This window comes from Perca fluviatilis, chromosome 14, assembly GCF_010015445.1.
Source record: "Perca fluviatilis chromosome 14, GENO_Pfluv_1.0, whole genome shotgun sequence".
NCBI lineage: Eukaryota > Metazoa > Chordata > Actinopteri > Perciformes > Percidae > Perca > Perca fluviatilis.
Genome location: NC_053125.1, coordinates 27299245 through 27314949, shown reverse-complemented (window position 1 = coordinate 27314949; position 15705 = coordinate 27299245). Strand labels below are relative to the sequence as shown.

Genomic DNA, 15705 nt, shown 5'->3' with positions numbered 1-15705 from the left:
GTTTTATTGGGTCATGGCCGCATCACAAACTGCACTAAAGGAGAATCCCGGTCGATTTCAACCCGTAGCTCTGTTGTTTGTAAATTAGGAGTGCTGTCAGTAGTAAGAAAAATGAAAACAATCAGTGCTGCCTACACCATGTTATCCCCCTGCTAGAGTTAGCACCCAACAAACAGGGCAAGTTTTAAACGTGTTTTAGCCTCTAAACATGTTAGCAAATCTGACTGCAGTAGATGTGATAGAAAGGCATAAAGTTGTCTTCATCCAAAAGTTCAAGAGCCCACTGTTGCTTACCAGCTCTTGAATTTTTGAACTGCAGCACTGCTGGCTCCACTGTGGTGTCAGGTTACAGCCTGTTGCTACATAGCCATTACTAAGGACATAACAATGGCAAAATGTTTTTTTGTGTGTGAAAAAAATCTATTTTGTTTTTCTTGCTGCTGACAGCACTCCAAATTTACAAACAACAGAGCTACGTGTTGAAATCGACCCGAATTCTCCTTTGACAAGATGTATACGAATACTCTTGGTTAATGTATAGCTCTAAAACTTAGAGTTCGGCCACATACAACAGTATTACCTTGTTGGACTTATTGGTGAGACGGACATATTTGCCCTCCGGGTCGACCTCATTCACAATGATGCGTCCCTCCGAAATTTTGCGTGCCTCTAGCTGATAGAGAGACAACAGACCACACACACACACACACACACACACACACACACACACACACACACTGAGATTTCTCCAGCTAACAGACTGAGAGATGGACATTAATCTTTCAGCAGTAGTTTACTTCAGGACAGAGAATTTGAGCAAATCAAAGCTGACCAAACCAGAAAAACAGACCCAGAAAGAAAAGAACAAAACAAATGTTGACAGGTGTGTGTGTGTGTGTGTGTGTGTGTATGTGTGTGTGTATCTTAACATGTGTGGTTTAAGGTGATGTCAGACCTTTCCAGTGTAGTTGTAGAGGGAGACCAGCAGTTGGTCTCCACTGCCCCAGGATGTGTGGTCCTCCCACACCAGGTCAGTGGGGGATTATCATTGACACCACAACCTGTAGCCCAGATCTGAAAGGGACAAACCTCACAGATTCATCATACAACTAACCACTAACTACAAATTAAAATGTTTGTCACTTACAAAGACAGTTTTAGGAGTTTGTTGCATTAATAAAACATAGAATAAAAGCATCTTTTTTATTTATTTAACTGGAACACAGTTATGGTTTAAGCTTTGGCAGCATGGTATGAGTTTCATATGAAAACAGTCACACAAGTCTTCATATAGGTTTAAAGAGATAGTTGGAACAATAGTAATAAACAAATAAGAGAAGAATTTAACAAACAGGTAAAACTCACAGTGACAGTCTTTCCATCCTTGAGTTTGAATGAGTTCGGAAATTTAAACAAAATGGGTTTTCTGTTGTTGACATTTATGTGTAATTCCCAGTCTTTCAGTTGTTGATCCTACAGGAGAGAAAATGTGCGGAAAATGGAAGAAAAGAAAAAGACACTTAATAAATGAATGTTTTATATTGGCTTTTCCCCACAACATATTAAATCTAACCTTTGTTGTAATGTAACAAATTACAAATACTTTGTCACTGTACTTCACACAGTAGAATGTTCCGCGTATCTGTCCTTCAACTTGTTATTTATATTATTGGAGACTTTTACTCCACTACATTTCCCCTCAGCTTTTCGTTACTCTTTACTTACAAGAAATGTTTTCCCTACGTTGGAGTGAACAAAAACTTAAAATTCTGTTTCTGTTTTTCTATTTGTTGACTTTGAATTTGATGTTTAAGAAGATGTGGATACCCTGAATATTATGCTTTACTATAAGGAAGCCACAATACAGTTCATAATCAAAGTTATTCTTTTACTTTAACTTTAACTTCTAATAGTTAACATTTAATATCAGAAAATTACTTTTCATACTCAAGTACAGTAAATATTAGATACTTTAAGACTCTTTCTCAAATAATATTCCAAAAAGTGACTTTAACTTCTGCCACAGTTTAATTTTTTGGTAAGATACTTGTAACAATACTTGTAAGTTATGCTTTCAAGTACTTTATACATGACTGAGTCTAACAGAGTAGTTTGTACAGTATGTGACTCAGTTTGCTAGGAATTTATTGGTTTTATTAGGTCATGGCATTATCACTATCTCAATTTGAATGGTCAATTAAGAATATACCTGGATACACTCTGTTAATGTAAAGCTATAAAACATAGTGTACATGCTCATATAGTACTCATACAGAGTTCGGCCACACACATCATTACCTTTTTGGACATGTTGCAAAAGCGGGACATATTTGCCCTCCAGGTCGACCTCATCAAAATAATGTGTCTCTTTGCTGAGTCCTGATTGGTCGAGAGGGGTCCTTCTCCTGGTATGTCGGATTTGTTACAAACTGCAGACTTTTTCTTACCTCCTAGCTGAAAGAAGCAGGAAGTGACAGTCTGACAGATAATATTAACATAAATATGAAGTTGGTAGCCACCTTCGACTCCAACACCATCGTCAAGTTCATAAATTTGCTTTTGATTGACTTTTCACATAAACCTGAACGTGAGGAGAAGGCAGGGCAGTGGGCAATGTGCAACTTTGGAGGCAGGCTTTCAGAATTTGACTGATTGTGTTATAATTTTTGTAGGCTACACATTGCGTGCCCTGGTCTTTTGCCTTCAAGCCTCTAAAATTGACAACACCAAAGGCTAAGTGGTCTTGCCCCTGAAATAGTGAAATTCCAGGCCTGACCATGGAGATGATAGACAGGCTTCACTATTCCAAAACTTCCAACTTTAAAGAAATGTAGGGCAGTGCCGACAGGATTACTGCTGCCGGCTCCAGGTGGACAGGTGTGTATGTGTGTGTGTGTGTGTGTGTGTGTTTGTGTGTGTGTGTGTGTGTGTATGTGTGTGTGTGTGTGTGTGTGTGTGTGTGTGTGTGTGTGTGTGTGTGTGTGTGTTTGGTGTGTGTGTATACTTTTGGATATATAGTGTCTAAGGTGAAGTCAGACCTCTCCAGTGCTGCTGTAGAGAGAGACCAGCAGTTGTTTTCCGGTGCCCCAGGATGTCTGGTCCTTCCACACCAGGTCAGTGGACGTATCACACCAGCGCTTTGCAACCTGAAACCCAGATCTGAAAAAAAAAAACTCCCACAAATTCACCATACAAATATACATTTACATATGAAACTCTCCACTAATTACAGTAACAATGTCTATCACTAATGAATAGAAAAGGAAAGTTTTCAGGTTGGACTATGACTGGCTGACCTGGCAACTATGACTAGTTGTTTTCTTTTCTTATTTCACTCAAAGTTATGTTTAAAGCTTTGAAAGCTTGATATGAGATCAGTCACACAATTTCTTCAAAGCCGTAAGAGGTATAGTTGGATACAAAGAAATAAATAGAAACAAAGAAGAAAAAAAAGAACAATAAACAGTCAAGAAAAACTCACAGTGACAGCCTCTCCAGCCTTGAGTTCGAATGTTGGCATGAATTGGTATTTGATAGGTTTTCTGTTGTCGACATGTAAATGTAATTCCCAGTCTCCCAGTGGTATGTCCTGCAGGAGGAAAATTGTTGACATCACTATAGAGGTTTCAAAATCAGAACAAAAAGGATTTAATGGCAAGTAAGTAATACTTACAAAGAATGCCTTGGTTGTTGGTGCATACATAAACATAGTAAACATTATTATGAAATTAACAATAAATACAGAAACAAATATGTACACTTTTTGTTTAAAGTTTGAATGGCCCTCTCTGGAATACGGTTTGTCAATGTAAAGTAATGCATATGCTCACATATTGGTTCGGAGTTCAGCCAAACCACAACAGCATTACCTGATTGGACGTGTTACTAAGACGGGCATATGTTCCCTTCAGATCGACCTCATCCACAATGACGCGTCCCGTGGCTGAGTCCTGACTGGCTGGGCTGGTCAAGCTGTAATCCTGCGACTTACTCTGAGAACTTTTATGGTCTAGTACTTTCTGAAAGAGACAAAACACACACACCACACACACACACACACACAAAGAATAGATTGGCCACAAAGACATATGTTAAACAGTTGTTGAGTAACTGCACACATATCCAGATTAGTCAGTAATGTCACAGAAAAGATCAATAAAAGACTAGAAACACAATATAGATAAAGTGACTGGCGGGGAGTTAGATCTAATATGTACAAACAAAAAGGGGTAATATTTTAGTAAATCTTCCCCTCTTTACAGCAGGGAGTGACAGTCTTGTTAAATAACATAAAAAATCTGAACTGGCGTGTAAGGAAATAAACATGTTGTCTGTTGATGTATTGTCTGTTTTCTTAATGATTTATTAAGAAAAACTGATGGAAATACATCTGAAATGGGGTGCAGCCACTGCTAAAAAAGCATTGGATGGATGACATCAAACAGCTACACCAAGCATATTTTATTTTATTTCCATCATCATTTCACTAGTTAACTGTGGAAGAGAAAGAAAACATGTTTAGTGCTGTGTTCAGGTCCTGCCTTTCTGCACCATGCAAACACTAATAAGCTTTACTGGAGAAGCTTTTTTTAATTTGTTAAACTCTTGTTGTCATGTAACACTGATTGGCTCAGCTCTTTCCAAGCCCAATACCAGTAAAGTGACTGGAAAGAGAGTTATTTATCACCAAACCCTCTCATTTATAGTGTCTCACGCAGTTCTTTTTCACTTTGTACTTCTGCACTAAAATACAGGTGTGCTAGAAATGCCCAAAATGACTGAGTGTGCTAGTCATTGGGTTTGCATGATTAAAATAGTGCCTATTTGTGTCAAAGGACATGAAAAGTTTGGCTTTTAACCATTTAAAAGTGCAAGGAAACAAAAACAAAAAAAAAAAAAATAGATAGAAAGAAATCATGTGTTAAGAAGGTACAAATACGAACATTGTTATTCTTTTCATCCAGCTTCTGGGTCAGGATATGGACTTGTTTCTCAGCTTCCTCCCTCTTCCGCTGCTCTTCCTTGAGTGTCTGCTTGTTAACAAAACTCATGTAAGAGAAAATCATAGTTCTCTTTTTGACCATTAAGAGTAATACAGTCCATTCATTCTCATTCACAATACCAGGATTACTTACCAGAGACAGGGGAAGCTTTTTCCTCCAACTGGTACGAAGCAGAAAGAGGTAAAGAGACATGTTCTTGTATTAAAGCAAATCAGTAAATATACAGCACAAAGACACCCAATTAAAGGTTAAACACACAAGAGCATTATGAATTTCCCTAAACAGCAATGTCTTGAGAAACTTCTGTCTTGAGAGACATGAAGTTGAGTAGAATGTTCAAAGTAAAGTAAATACAGAGAGATTCATTTTAATAGGCTAACCTCCTTGGTCTTGGCCTGCATGTCATCCTTCATCTTTTGATGAAGAGCCTGCTGTTCATTCACATGTTCCGGAGGTGACATGGAAGGGAGAAAAAAAAAAAAACAACGAAAAAAAAAGACATGTACTGGTGGCAAACACTAACTCGAGATCTCGACTTTGGAAACTCGAGATTTCGACTTTGAAACTCGCGAGTCTCGAAGTTTGCACGGAGAAAAAAAAAATTATGAAAAAAAAATAAAACGGCGGAGAAAGAAATAAAATAAACACGTACTGGGGACAAACACTAACTTCGGGATTCGAGTTTCAAAGTCGGGATCTCGACTTTCAAAGTGAACAAAGTGATCCAGTCCAGAAGTCAGCGGAGGCGGAGATTTCCCGGCCGGGGGCAGCATGTCCTCCCCGGGGAGGAACACAGCCTCGCCCGCTGCTACCGGTCCCAGCTAATCCAGATGGCAGCGGGAGGCGGAGATTTCCGTGGCGGCTACAGCGTGTCCTCCCCGGGCATGAACACAACTTTGCCTAGCTGCCCGCGGTCCCCCGGTCATGTTTCGTCCCAGCAGTAGCCTACGGCCTGGGGCTACAGCTGCGTGGTGTCGGTTTTGGCTCCCAGGAAGCAGGCAGTGAGCTCCAGATCCTGCAGCCGCAAGAACGGACTCTGCTGCCCCGCACCGCAATAGATCCTCTCCGCGCCTGCCACCGCAAGAAAGGCAATAGAACTTTCCCGCAGAAAATCGACGTATAGGTCGTCCTGGACTACGTGGAAGATCCTCCCGATCACCACTGTGTCTTTGTCCGTCCGATCTGGATCAGCAGGGACCGGCGTAGCAGCGAGGCAAAGCTGCCGGCAGCGGCGTTTCTTCCCCGGGCAGAACACAGCTGCCCCCCGGGGCAGCAGAGTCCGTTTGCGGCTGCAGGATCTGGAGCTCACTGCCTGCTTCCTGGGGAGCCAAAACCGACACCAAGAAGCTAGAGCCCCAGGCGTACTGCAAACTCGGAGATCTCGACTTTGGAAACTCGAGATCTCGAAGTTAGTGTTTGTCCCCAGTACGCGTGTTTATTTTATTTTTTCTCCTTCGTTTTTTTTTTTTTCATAATTTTTTTTTCTCCATCCGCAAAACTTCGGAGATCACGAAGTTTCAAAGTCGAGATCTCGATTAGTTAGTGTTGCCACCAGTACATGTCTTTTTTTTCGTCGTTTTTTTTTTTTTTTTTTTCTCCCTCCCATTTTTTTTCCCTCCATGTCACCCCGGGGCTCCATAGGTTTCCTCCCTAGTCTTGTCTTGTTTTACTTCCTGTCTTGTGTTTCCCGCCTGTATGGTTGTCTGCCCTCCCTGATGTGTTTCACCTGTTGTATCACCTGTCCCTTGTTTGCTTGTTACCTCTTGTATTTACTCTCTGTGTTTCCCTTGTCTGTTCTCAGGTAATTTTTTTCTGTGTGTTCAGTCTACTGCGTTTTGTCTTGGTGTTCCTGATACTTTGTTGTTCATGTTTTGGGGATTCTGCCTGTTCCTGTTTTTGGGGATTCTACCTGTTCCTGTGTTGTATTTTTGCTTGCTGTGTTCAGGAGACATTTTGTTTTAACGATTCTCTTTCTTAAACATTCAAGCTCTATTCTGCCTCGTCTCTGCATTTGGGGTCCTACATTCCCTGAAGCTTGTGATGTTTACGTAAATCAATTTGATCTGATTCTGGACTTGGTCAAATCCCTGTGGATCTGGGGTCTCATTTATAAAACTGTGCGTGGGATCCTTACTATAAGTGTGCGCGGCGCCTAAAAGCCCAAATTGGCATACGCGAAAAAAGTCAGATTTATAAAACCGTTGCGTATGCACACCTGTAAGCAATGTTCCCTTTATAAATCACAGATTGTGCATACGTGGATCAGCCTCTTATCCCGCCCTGTACACGCCCATTTTTAACCATAAATAGTCAATGTAAAGCACCTTGTGAATGCTGATAAGTATGTTAATGACCCTGGCAGTTGTTCTTCGTTAACGGAATCATGCCAATCATGACGACTGGCGGAGAAAACAAACAAACAAAAAACTCTCAGACGCCGGGAATTGCTGCCAATTGAATTATAATTTCGCCTGTTGTCGCACAGCGCATGGAAACCGGAATTATAGACTACCTTTATTAATAAAATCTTCCAAATCAGCAGGCATTACGGTACTTGGGACAGCTTCGATATACCAGACGTATATGATAAGATTTAACAGAACTATATATTATATCCAAACAAGCCTTAGTGATGAAGTTGAAGATTATATATAATATTCATTTAAAAAAACACTTAGCTGTCTGACATTTCCCTCTGAAAACAGCCGGTTTCACCCAGAGTGACGAGGACCTGTATTTGGACCGGGATGGTACCGGTTCCGGGCGCATTGCCCTCTCTACTGGACCCAATTCAGTACATAGATCCAAGAGCGCAGCGTATATTACTGTTACTATTACAGCTAAATTAGGGAATTTAAATCAGCATATGAGCCAGTCATCGTCATGGTCCCTGAAGTCTCTTTTTCTCCTGATTCTTCCATTCCAGTCCTCCTGCAGGGCCAGCAGTGCCATCATGCAGCATTACACACGGGGTTCACCGCGGTATTTATATGTTTACAACAATTTGTGATTGTTAACACCTTGCTAAAATCACAGCAACAACTAGTGGTATCCCCCACCCGAGATACAATTTGAAATCAAAATGTAATAAGCAAACACACTTTTCTTCATGCAGGGTTTGTTATAAACAGTATTAAATTTTAGACCGATAACAAGGACATAGAGCATAACGATTGCGCGAGCTTAACGGCTGTATTTCCAGACTTTCACATTTAATGATATATGCACAGTTTTAAAGACAGGTATTTAGTGATTTACACTGTGTTGTGCAGTTATCTAATGGTAGGGTATTTGATGCTATCCTGTATTCCATGCAGTCAGGCCAGCTCTCCTGCGCTCCGTAGCGGACAATGGAACGGCGGAACAGCACTGATTAAATATTAAGAATGAGTTTTTATTTAAGATTTGAGTTTGAGGTGTTTATGGAACAATTATCACTCAGTACAAGCGCAAAATAACACTGCTGGATTTAATCTTCATATGGTGTGAAGAAATGTGCGGTGAGGCATTATTTTTTAATACTTAAACGTATTAAGAGTAGCCTAACCATAATTCCCACATGTACTTTCTGCAGTCTGACTTCAGTTCACCACCTCACCATCTCGTCGCCAATTCCTATTTTGTCTCCAAAATGTGTGTACGCATGGGTCAGAGTTTGCGTGGAGGGACCGCACATTCTCCCGTCAAGTTTGTTTTATATAAATCACAACCTTTGCGTTAGGAAGTGGCGTGCGCACGCGTTTTCAGCCCCATTTTGTGCGTGCATGCGTTTATAAATGAGACCCCTGGTCTTGGAATGATTTTTTGTAAGTGACCTACACACACTACTGTAAGTTTGAACGTGTCTACACTATGTATGGCCAACAGACCTGTCGGACGCAGTTTATCCGTTGTTTGCAAAACTCTTCTTCCTCCCGCTTAGCTAACCGTCTAGGTATTTGTTGTGCTAACGGCTAGTTCTGCCTGCTAGCGGGAGGTAAACCGGACCACTCAGGATTTTGCCTCCTAGGAATTCTATTCTATATTTTGGTAGCAGTAACGGGCTATCCACAGCTTGCTAACACAAGCAGGAGCACCTACATTGTAATTCGACTTGTGAAGAGGGATTGGTTTTAGGAGAAGGCCTCCATCAACGTTGCTACTAGCGAAAGTAGCCAGCTACACGATGCCCTCCCTCAACTGTTCACCTGGCGGCGACTCTTGCCTCCTGTTCAGCCAGAAGATAGTGGAACTTGAAGCCAGAATATCGACTCTCCACCAGATCAAGGCAAGTGAACAGTTCCTCGACTCCATTATCATTGGAAGTTCCCCCCCACACACACTGTCGGATGTCTTGATTCCACTGTGCCCTGCAATACTCTCACCCCACACGCACTAATACAACCTCTGTCCCTGTTGTCTCTCCTCGGCTCTGCCGAGGACGCGCCCAGCTCTGCTGACCAGCTACACTCTGAGCCATGGCGTGTAAAGCAAGCACCAGAGCAGGCGGTCAGGACAACGCTCAGCCCCAGCCCAACCCCTACAACTAGAAAATCGCTACAGCATTCTGATGAACGACAAGGAGTTCCCTTCTCTGCCACGTCCCCACGCAGCTCATCCTGGTCCATCCACACAGTCGACGCGCCCATTGAGGGTGGACTCTCCCCCCTCGGATTCATCAACCTCCACGCTGGTCATTGGAAGCTCCATGGTAAGGGACCTCTATATTCCCCCTTCTCCTAGCGGTCCCTCCAAGGTCTACTGCTTCCCCGGTGCCATGGTCCGTGACATCCAGCACAAACTTCCCGGCATCCTCGCCCGCCCGCCAAGGTCGACAACATCATCGTGCATGTGGGCACAAAACGACATCAGAGAAACGGTCGATAGCACTCCAGGAAGACTTCACCACTCTCCTCTCCACCCTGATGGGCACCAGGAAAACGGATCGTCATCTCTGGGCCTCTACCTACCTACAGGAAGGGTGCGGAGAGATGGTCCAGACTGTTCTGGCTCCACACCTGGCTGGAACCACTCTGCACTTCCCTGAGCATTCCCTATGTCGACAACTTCAACTTGTTCTGGGAGATGCCCAACCTGCTGAAGCGTGATGGTCTCCACCCAAACCGACCGGAGCCAGGATGCTATCTGACAACATAACAACCACACTGAAAGGCAAGTATTGACTTACTGTTGAAAATATTACAGATTCAAGCCCCCCAGGTATTGATCCTGATAGCACTACAAGTGGATGAATCTGAAAATGTTTTCTGCAGGATAACATGTAGTACTAGTATTATTCCAGTAACATGTAGTACTAGTACTATTCCAGTAACATGTAGTACTAGTACTATTCCAATTATAATCAACAACAGACCATACAAAGTGGTGAATCCCTAAGTAATAAGAAGTTGACTGCAAACATAGTCAATTTAGCATCCAGTTCACGTCAGCCACAGCCTGTCCTAAAAAATGAGACCGGTGTCTGTTCCCTCGACTCAGATCAGTTAGATCAAAGGTAACCAAGAGAGGGGCAATACTTAACAACCTAATTGGAATTAAAACTACCACTGCAATGATAGAAAAGGATAGGAAAATTAGATGTGGACTACGAAATATCAGATCTCTGTCTTCTAAAACAGTACTTGTAAATGAATTGATATCTGATAATCAAATGGATCTATTCTGTCTTACTGAAACTTGGCTGGGCCATGAAGAATATATTAGTCTAAATGAAGCCACTCCTCCCAGTCATATTAATACTCAAATTCCTAGAGGCTCAGGCCGAGGAGGGGAGTTGCAGCCATATTTGATTCAAGCCTGTTAATTAACCCTAAACCCAAACTAAATTATAACTCTTTTGAAAGCCTTGTTCTTAATCTTCAACATCCAACACGGAAATCAGTACAGCCAATTATATTTGTTGTTGTCTACCCGAGCTCCAGGTCCGTAATTCTGAATTTTTATCTGAATTCTCAGAGTTTTTATCATGTGTAGTCCTTAAATCAGACAAAGTACTTATTGTAGGTGATTTTAATATCCATGTGGACGTTGACAGCAATAGCCTTACTACTGCTTTCAACTCACTTCTGGATTCTACTGGTTTCAGTCAGAGTGTGCATGAGGCCACGCACTGTTTACAACACCACACCCTTGACCTCTTGCTGGCATATGGTATCAAAATTGAAGATGTATTAGTATTCCCGCAAAATCCTTTATTATCAGACCACTTCTTAATTACTTTCGAATTCTTAATACCCGATTACTCAAAATTAGATAAAGACTTCTATACTAGATGCCTATCTGACAGTGCTATAGCTAAATTTAAGGGAAGACATTCCAACAGCACTAAACTCATTACCTTGTTTTAATACAACAGAGGAACTTTATGTAAACTTTAGTCCCTCTCAAATCGACAATTGTGTAGTGATGTGTTACGGCCTGCCTACGGACTACTTTAGACTCTGTTGCTCCACTCAAAAAGAAGATGAAGCAAAGGAAACTAGCACCTTGGTATAACTCCCAAACTCGTAAATTAAAGCAAAACTCGGTAAAACTTGAAAGTAAATGGCGCTCCCACCAAAATGGAAGAGTCTCGTTTGGACTGGCAAGACAGTCTGAAAACCTATAGGGCGGCCCTCAGACATGCCAGATCAGACTATTACTCATCATTAATAGAAGAAAACAAGAACAACCCAAGGTTTCTTTTCAGCACTGTAGCCAGGCTGACAGATAGTCACAACTCTACTGAGCCATCTATTCCTCTAGCTCTGAGTAGTGATGACTTCATGAGCTTCTTTAATGATAAAATTATATCAATTAGAGATAAAATTCATCACCTTTTGCCCTCTACTTCTGATGGTTCACCTTTCAACGCATGGGACTGCTAGAAAGAACGACTAGACCTGACATATACTTAGACTGCTTTTATCCTATAGACCTTCAACAACTAATGGTAAAGATATCTTCAGCTAAGCCATTTACCTGTCTCTTAGACCCCCATCCCAACGAGGCTACTCAAAGAAGCATTACCCATGGTTAACACCTCGCTACTAGATATGATCAATATGTCTCTATTAACAGGTTATGTACCGCAGTCATTTAAAGTAGCTGTGATAAAACCTCTTCTAGAAAAACCCACCCTCGATCCTGAGGTCTTAGCAAACTATAGACCTATATCTAACCTTCCCTTTCTCTCCAAGATCCTCGAGAAAGTAGTTGCTAATCAGTTATGTGATTTTCTCCATAGCAACAGTTTATTTGAAGACTTTCAATCAGGATTTAGAAAGAATCATAGCACAGAGACGGCACTGGTGAAAATTACTAACGACGTTCTAACTGCTGCAGACAAAGGACTTGTCTCCATACTTGTTTTATTAGATCTTAGTGCTGCATTTGACACTATTGACCATACCATCCTGTTACAGAGACTGGAACACTTAGTTGGCATTAAAGGAATCGCACTAAGCTGGTTTAAGTCTTATTTCTCTGATCGATCTCAATTTGTTAATGTTAATGATAAATCCTCTAAGTGACGCGAAGTTAAACATGACGTTCCACAAGGCTCAGTGCTTGGACCAATTCTATTCTCCTTATATATGCTTCCTCTTGGTAATATCATTAAGAAACACTCAATTAACTATCACTGCTATGGCGACGACACCCAATTATACTTATCAATCAAACCAGGACGAAACCAGTCAGTTAGCTAAACTTCAAGCATGTATTAAAGATATAAAATCCTGGATGACCTATAATTTTCTGATGTTAAACTGTAACAAAACTGAAGTTATTGTGCTGGGCCCTAAACACCTCGGACTTCATTATCTAAAGATATAGCTACTCTGGATGGTTTTATTTACTGTCAGAAATCTAGGAGTTATTTTTGATCAGGATATATTCTTTAACGCCCATCTAAAACAAACATCGAGAAAGCCCTTCTTTTTTCATCTTCGTAACATTGCAAAAATTAGGAATATCCTGTCTCAAAACGATGCTGAAAAACTAGTCCATGCATTCGTTACTTCTAGGCTGGACTATTGTAATTCCCTACTGTCATGTTGCTCAAATAAGTCCCTCAAGACTCTCCAGCTGATCCAGAATGCTGCAGCGCGTGTTCTGGCGCAAGTACTAAGAAAGAGATCATATTTCTCCTGTTTTAGCTACTCTGCATTGGCTTCCTGTAAAATTCAGGATTGACTTTAAAGTCCTTCTCCTGACCTACAAAGCCCTAAATGGTCTAGCACCATCATATCTAGAACAGCTCTTAGTACCTTATTGTCCCACTAGAGCACTGCGGCTCCCAGAATGCAGAGTTACTTGTGGTTCCTAGAGTCTCTAAAAGTAGACGGCAAGCAAGAGCCTTCAGCTACCAGGCTCCGCTCACCTGGAACCAGCTCCCGTTCTGGGTTAGGGGGGCAGACACCGTCACCACATTTAAGAGTAAACTAGAAACTCTTCTCTTTGATATAGCTTATAGTTAGGGGTGAGGAGTTGCGCGCGTCCGCCTAACCCGGCCCACCTGCTTCTCTTCGTAGTCATCAGATTTATTGATCATATAATCAATAATATAGTGAGATTAGAGGGAGGCAGGCCAGTACAGCCTCTCATCAATGTTTTCATTTGTTTCCTTTCGTTTGCATCCTGTCCCAGAACTGCTTGTTACTAACCTAGCTCTGTGGAGTTTACTGCCCGGAGTCCTTATGTTTCTTCTTCACAGAGCTATGCTCTGCGATTCCCCTATAGCGCGCCCGGCCGCGCTGCTGCGTCCGCCGCATCCACCCATGCTCTGCAGCGCCACGTTTCATCCGCAAAGTCCTGCTGTGACATGAACTACAACGACTACCTTCAAACTCACTGTTCCACTATCTTTAATGTGACTATTATCGCCACTGTTCATCACACCCCCAACCGGCCTGTCAGACAACGCCCCTACCAGGAGTCTGGGTCTGCCCGAGGTTTCTTCCTAAAAAGGGGAGTTTTTCCTTGCCACTGTCGCAAAAGCCACTGCTAATGCTTGCTCTTGAGGGAATTACTGTAATTGTTGGGGCTTTGTAATTTATAGAGTGTGGTCTAGACCTACTCTATCTGTAAAGTGTCTCGCAGATAACTCTGTTATGATTTGATACTATAAATAAAAATAAATTGAAATTTAATTGATAAAGAGTGTGACTTTAAACTCAAATCATCAGTGTATTTTATTATTAAAGTGAAGATGAACCTCCTTCTTATTGGTCTCCAGCTCCCCTTTCAGAGTCTGAACTTCTCTCTCAGCTTTCTCCCCCTTTGCTGCTCCTCCTGGAGCTGCAGAGAGAGAGAGAGAGAGAGAGAGAGAGAGAGAGAGAGAGAGAGATGAGAGAGAAGTAAATGATTTTATCAGGCATATTAGTGAAGATACCACACAATGAAACACGCAAAAATAATCATAACTTATTTCGGATTTTTACAGCATTTGAACTTCAGTGCATTTGAAAAATAAGCTTTTCATGTAAGGTAAGTATCTACCAAAATCATTTGGAAGATGAATTGAGTTTCATTTCAATAAATACTTACGTCTGCAGTGGTTGGTACTAGATTCAGCAAATTAAACCTCCCACCTTTGTATCCCCTTCCATTATAAGACTTATGAACAACATGGTTTGTCACTGTCAAAAAATTTTTTTCAGTGGACAACATATTTATATGAGACTTTGTCCCTGTATTTTTGGTTAATCTCTCCGTTATGACTTTTGTAGGTTTGATCTTGTTTACTGTGGATGACATAAAGAATGTGACTTCAAACTGAAATCACTGTATTAATGTAAAGACAAACCTCCTTCTTCTTGGTCTCCAGCTCCTCTTTCACAGTCTGATTTTCTCTCCCAGCTTCCTCCCTCCTCTGCTGCTCCTGGAGAGGGATGAACAGTGTGACATGTGGGTCATCATTTTATTAGGGCAGGTTAGTAAAGATACCACAAAATGGCACATTTAAAAATTCAAGTCTTGTTTTTGCAGCATTTGAACATAACTGCAATTGAGTAGATCTGCTTTTAATTTAACATAAGTATATATGAAAAGTATTTGGAAGGTGAATTTTTGTTTCAGCTTGATAAATACTCTACATGTCTACAGTGGTTCATACTGGTTTCAGCAAATCAAACCTCCTCTATTTCAAGACTTATGGACAACAAAAATTAGTCACTGTCAAAATAAAACTTTTGAGAATTTCAAATTCTTCTGTTGACTACATATTTCTTATAAGATGTTGCCCCTGTGTTTCTGGTTAATCTCTCTCTTCTGTTATTCTAATCTCTTCTGATGTTTGCTTTCATCCTCATTTGACTGTCTGTCTGAACTGGGCCTCTTCTGTCTCATTTCTCTTGAACCTCTGAACATCCCAACATCGATTAAAGTAAGCTAGTTAAAGTTAATAGTTTCTTTTGTACACTTCTTTCTTCCTTTGGAAACACAGATCCTGTTTCTTGATGCAATCATTTTCTTTTTTCTTTTCTGAAAGTCCTTTCCTGTTTCTTTACTTACAAGTTTGATCTTCTTTACCTTTTTCCTGTCAAAGCCTCGGTTTCTTCTGCAGTGACAGACAGATCAGTTTCATCCCTGTGGCTTATCTTCGGTTCGTGTTTCTAAAAAAAGGCAGCAGTGTTAAAATACATTTACTTTATTTTTGGGAAATCAAAGCATATGAGACATTTGAGTCTAAAATGAAATATAAAGCAGCCAAATTTGACTG

At 41.2% G+C, this 15705-nt stretch overlaps 2 long non-coding RNA genes across 2 annotated transcripts; both read right to left on the bottom strand.

Moving 5' to 3' along the window:
- Positions 1 to 966: 966 nt before the first annotated feature.
- LOC120572208 lies at positions 967 to 2408 on the bottom strand. The gene is made up of 3 exons (XR_005641383.1): positions 2299 to 2408; positions 1366 to 1473; positions 967 to 1074 (listed from the first exon to the last, which is right to left on the bottom strand). It is a non-coding gene; the product is annotated as an uncharacterized LOC120572208 (long non-coding RNA).
- A 2535-nt stretch (positions 2409 to 4943) lies between these two features.
- LOC120572207 lies at positions 4944 to 14873 on the bottom strand. The gene is made up of 4 exons (XR_005641382.1): positions 14791 to 14873; positions 14200 to 14282; positions 5136 to 5163; positions 4944 to 5030 (listed from the first exon to the last, which is right to left on the bottom strand). It is a non-coding gene; the product is annotated as an uncharacterized LOC120572207 (long non-coding RNA).
- Positions 14874 to 15705: the final 832 nt, after the last annotated feature.